This window comes from Euleptes europaea, chromosome 2 (assembly GCF_029931775.1).
Source record: "Euleptes europaea isolate rEulEur1 chromosome 2, rEulEur1.hap1, whole genome shotgun sequence".
Lineage (NCBI taxonomy): Eukaryota > Metazoa > Chordata > Lepidosauria > Squamata > Sphaerodactylidae > Euleptes > Euleptes europaea.
In genome coordinates, this window is record NC_079313.1 from 47,227,616 (window position 1) to 47,233,615 (window position 6,000).

A 6,000-nucleotide genomic window follows, 5' to 3' on the forward strand; every position below is an offset into this window, starting at 1 on the left:
ACCAAAGGGCCACTCCTTACCCTCTGTGCAGCACACTGTTGTCCTGCAAGCAACTTCTTCGTGGTGGGACAGGAACAAGGCTGAACTGGGTTTGATGAATGATAGATGCTTAAGCAGAATACTATTGGAATTCACCAATCAGAAGGAAGGAACCACAACACAGACCTTAGCTGTGGTTCCTAGTACCCAGAGGTTACTTGTATCAGAAGATAAGTATCCTTTGTACCATTCAAATATACCGTATATACCCGTGTATAAGCAGACCCGCGTATAAGCCGAGGTGCCTAATTTCTCCCCAAAAGGGAAAAATTAGGCACCCACGTATAAGCCGAGGGTCAGCTTATAACTGCTCCCCCCCCCCCGCAGGCTTACCTGACCGGCTCCTGGCGGCGAAAAGCGGCACGGGCCCGGTGGGGGCGGCTTTCCTGCAGCCGCAGGAGGCCGCCCACAGGCCGCTCCGGGCGGCGGAAAGCGGCACGGGCCCGGCAGCCTCCCAGGCAGGCCCCGCTGGCCGCTCCCAGGCCGCAGGAAGGCGAGCAGGCCGGTGGCGGGGGCGGCCGCGAGGCCTGCCTGCTCCCAGGCAGGCCCCGCTGGCCGCTCCCAGGCCGCAGGAAGACGAGCGGGACGGCGGCGGGGGGGGGGGGGCGGCGGCAAGGCCTACCTGCTCTCAGGCAGGCCCTGCTGGCCGCTCCCAGGCGAGCGGGCCGGTGGGGGGGGGGGCGGCCGTGAGGCCTGCCTGCTCCCAGGCAGGCCCTGCTGGCCGCTCCCAGGCGAGCGGGCCGGCGGTGGGGGAGGGCGGCCGCGAGGCCTGCCTGCTCCCAGGCAGGCCCTGCTGGCCGCTCCCAGGCGAGCGGGCCGGCGGTGGGGGGGCGGCTGCGAGGCCTGCCTGCTCCCAGGCAGGCCCTGCTGGCCGCTCCCAGGCTGCGGGCCAGCGGCGGGGGGGTGGGGGGGCGGCCGCGAGGCCTGCCTGCTTCCAGGCAGGCCCCGCTGGCCGCTCCCAGGCCGCGGGAAGGCGAGCGGGCCGGCGGCGAAAGATGGCGGCAGTGGTAAGTTTCCCTCCTCCCCCCTACCCTACCCTACCGTATTGACCCACGTATAAGCCGAGTTGGCTTTTTTCAGCCCTTTTTTTGGGCTGAAAAACTCCGCTTATAAGCAAGTATATACGGTATCCATCACTTCAGGAAAGAAGCTGGCTCAAACCAAGTGTTTATTTGAAACTTGTTTTCTATTTTTTTCTAATTCACACAGATTGTCGGGAGAAGATCAGTTCGCCGTGGTGGGAGGGAGTAGCAGGAAAGTCCTGCTGTACAAGGTCTAACAGCTCATTCCTGAGAAGCGCTGGCAGCCCTCACCAAATGTCTTTGGAGGTTGGTGAAGGCCCACGCCAGCGCAAGGGCCCACAGCACAGGCATTGGGGAGGCGCACACTGACGTTTGTGGTCCCAACACCAGCATGCAGGGCTGGATGCTGGTGTTTGGCTGCTGGTACGGTAGCGCTGGGCCCGGATGCTGCCAGAGCCTGCCACCGGCGTCCGGCCTCCGGCAAAGGCCGCAGCAGTGTCCCGGGAGGCATTCCCACAGCATCCCAGCGCCGGCTGGGGGGGCGGGGCCACCGTTAGGCAGCCTCCTGAGCCGTTTCGACTCGGGAACGCCCCCTTCCCCCCCCCCGAGTTTTAGATGGCGTATCTCCCATGCAACCCTATGAGGGTTGCACTGTTTTTTAGGGGGAGGTTTCAACTGGGCCAAAACCTCCTTAGGAGGCCCCAATCTATGGTGTGGAATCCTCAACCTTCCAGATGTAGACTTTTCCATGCATGTGTAGGGGACTCAGAGTCTTCTTATGGTGCCTCACAACATATTGCATGCATAGGTGTTTCCAAGGCCTCTAGCAAAGGTGAGAAAGAATCAGTGAATCTTTGAAGATAATAAACTAGAACTCAATCTGAGGTTCAGAGAATCTGACATTTATTGGCATTGATTGGTCTTTTTTTAATGGAAGACAAGGAGCAGTTGGAAATCTATTGTTGAAATAAGAGGGAAAGGTACATAATAAGCCCATAGGGAATCAAATGAACTATTCCAATTTATAATTATCCTTAAATACTCTGCAGGGTATTTCTATGCACACTTACCTGGAAGCATGCACCATGGAACATAGTGGAACATACTTCTGCCTAGACATGTATAAGATTGCACTGCATTCTGGATTCATTGCCTAATGAGTAGGAGGAAAATATTACAAGCCAAACTAATAGTGACAGGCTGTCCTATTTAAAATGAACCCTTCAATGTTTATTGGTGAGCTTCAGCACCTTTTCTAGGATGCTGTGAGCTGAAAAGAGTCGGTGGTGTTTTTTATGATCCACAATACTGTAAAACTGAAAACCGCTCTAAAGCAATATGTCGATTGCAAAACAAGACAGTGCAAAAAAGATTCTGCAGATATTAACATCTTACTTGCATTTGCACTGCTCAAGATTGTGGATGTAGCATATCTTTATAAATGATGGAACATGAAAGATATGTTATAGAATTATTATTACATGATTCAAAAACAGCAAAGCAATCAGCCAGCGATTGTGGAGAAGGAAGCACTGAAAAAAAATTGAAAATGATGGTTCAACTAGAGGAGATGTTGGGAAATCCAGGGTCAGATCTCCTGGGGTGTTTTTGTTGTTTGTTTTTTAATAGCTAAAAGTAACTGCAGGGAGAGGAGAGTCAGACTGAGACTGCTGTATTTCAGAAAGGAAGTTTAACCCCGGGGTGCTTTTCCAATATGACTCATTACCCACTACAGCTACCATTTTCTCCTCAAGGGAAACCATACAGATGTTGCACCGTTCCCATGGCCTCCCATTATGATGATGCTTCTCACACCAAATACGTTGGTATTTCCACTGCACACTGAAAGCTGGAGTTAGTAACGGTATCCAACAGTTCCCGCTAGCTAGAAGAATATGAAAAGGAACTACCCCTGGCAGAAGGGTCGTGGTTTTCATCAACATCATAAGCACATAAGATCAGACCAGTGATCCATGTAGTCCAGCATCCTGTTTCACACAGTGGTCAACCAGGTGCCCTGGAGGATCAATAAACAGGGTAAAAAGGCTTGATGCCTCCTAGTACTGGTATTTAGAGGTTTACTGCCTCTTGATATGGAGATTCCCTTTACTTAGCCATTGGTGGATATATCCTTGAATCTGTCTAATCCCCTTTTAACCTTTAAGCAACCCTGTAAAAAATTACACATATGCACTTGGGATATACTTCTACCCCAAATCAAATCCCTAAAGAATCTAGGGGCAGAATAATTCCTACAATGACATTTTTGTTTGTGGTGGCAGAAGTCATTGTGTTTCACAGTACTAAAACATTCAGACCTTGAAAGCATCTGATGATATGAGGCAGAATGTTTATTTTGCATAGACTCACCCCTCCCCTCTTGTATACTGAATATTTCACTCCAATATGGTTTGTTTCATTTAAACAGTATAGCTTTGTAAATTTGAAGCAACAAAACCTGTTTTGAGCCCATGGCATTTAAAAAAAAATGTACAAACTTTCATGAATTTTAAAGGGAACCATAAAAATATCTAAAATAATTTTTAATATATTTGGATCATGTGGTATAAAAACATAATAACATAAGAAAGGCCATGCTGGATCAGACCAGGGCCCATCAAGTCCAGCAGTCTATTCACATAGTGGCCAACCAGGTGCCTCTAGGAAGCTCACAAACAAGACAACTGCAGCATCATTATTCTGCGTGTGTTCCTTTACACCTAATGAAATAGGCATGCTCCTCTGATACTGGACATAATAGGTATGCATCATAACTCGTATCCATTTTGACTAGTAGCCATGAATAGCCCTCTCCTCCATGAACATGTCCACTCCCCTTTTAAAGCCTTCCAAGTTGGCAACCATCACCACATCCTGGGGCAATTTAACTATGCGTTGAATGAAAAAATATTTCCTTTTGTCTGTTTTGAATTTCTCATCCTCCAGCTTCAGCAGATGACCCTGTGCTCTAGTATTAGTAAATGTTTTATTTTTAGGTAGCCAAAGGCCATTAGAAAGTAAATTAGACTGTAAAACAAGAAAATTATACAATAAAGATAAAATACAAAATGTCATATAAAGTATGATAAAATAAAATATAATTAGAGTATATCCTAGCTAGCCATCAGTTCTGGCTAGTTACATTCTTTGGTGCCAGTTTAGCTCTTATCTTTTTAGCTGCTAGAGCAAAAAGTGACAGCCTGTAAGTGATAAATGAGTCAGTATCTGACAACAAAAATACTGATTTATTGGAATCAGGAAATAAGTTTAACCCAGTTAATATTGTATGAAGGAATTTTTCCCTAGGTATTGCATAAGGAGGACAAGCTAAAATATATTGGGGGTAAATCCTCTAAAGCAGAACCACAGACACAAATACATTGTGCTAATAGTACTTTATTATATCATCCATCTAATATTGCAGTTTGCATTGTTTGAAAGTGTAAAGATGTGAAAGCCATTCTGAGCTTTTAGATTGAGACATTAACTAGATATTTGGTTCTGAGATGGTCTTTTTTAGTAATTTAAACTATGGAGAAGACTTAGATTGAAGAATTAATGAACTGTTGATCAAAGCGTCACCCTTATTTACACAATCGTGCAATGTGTCCAGCAGGTCATCAGGGACAGAATAACGAAAAAGAATATTATTAATAATCCGAAGGGGAGTTGGATCCTTGCTCAGCAAGAGATTAAAGGATTGATCACTAAACAAATTTACGTTAGCATTTTTATTTTTATTTATTTAGCAGATCCTCATGAATATATGTCCTTTTTTCTGTGATTTATCCCTCTCTGGGCCTGGGACCAGGATCAGTCCCCGCAGTCAAACCATCTGTCCATGCTTGTTAGTTATACTTGGAAAAGACAATGAAAAGGGATGTGGGGTGGGTGATAACTAGTTTTTTAAGTGAGTTTCTCTCATTCCTATGCTGATATTCATATCCAAGGGTATGATTGAGTACATTGGGCCAAAGAGCTAACAGATCTTTAGGAATCCAAACCACCTACTACATTTGGCTCAGTTTGCCAATGCATTCAGACAGAGCCAGAAATCATAGCACTGAAAACAACCACATGATATTCTCAAGGTACAAAATCATCTTCACTGTTTATGGAAGAAATTACATTACAATACAGTAGCTCAAAAAAGAAATGAAAAATAACATTGAGCCCCTTATCTATTAGAACCAATATTTACTTTCAAATTGAATTTATGTTTCCAGAGTTGTTAACCCTTAATTATAAGAATCACAATCCCCATTTTGGAGAATTTTTTTTCATGAATGTAAACTGGGTCTCGGGTTATATTTTTATCTTGCGATGGAATGGTTGCTGTGGGAATTCTCCAGTTGCATTTTTCTGAGAATCATAGTTTGCAGTTGGCATGAATGACGAAAATTATTGGTTTGTACATCCAGCTTAGTACTATGACCTTCTCATGTGTGCCGAAACTATGAGAAACACAATACTGATCTAGTATTCAGCAGTGGTAGATTTGCATATATATATATATATATATATATATATATATATATATATATATATATACACACACACACACACACACACACACACACACACACACACACACACACACATATATATATATGAACAGCACAAGCAATTAGTCAAGGTTACCAAAGAACTCCTCCAAGCTAAACTGTCTAGAGTTGAACAATTATTTTCCTTTCTCTGGAACTCTGAAAGCCAGTTCCTCCATTTTGCATATGGAAATCACTTCTACATAGGGAGGGAGGGGCGCTCAAAGGAATAGGATACAGGCATCTTACAAGAACCCCAACATTTCAAAATTAGTATAGATACCAAGACCTGGCTATAGCAGCAGGCTAGCTGATACTTGAATCTTCATCACTTGCTAACTGAGGTATAGTTGTGTTATCGGTGGTGCACTGAGAGTACGGTTGCCAACTTTGAG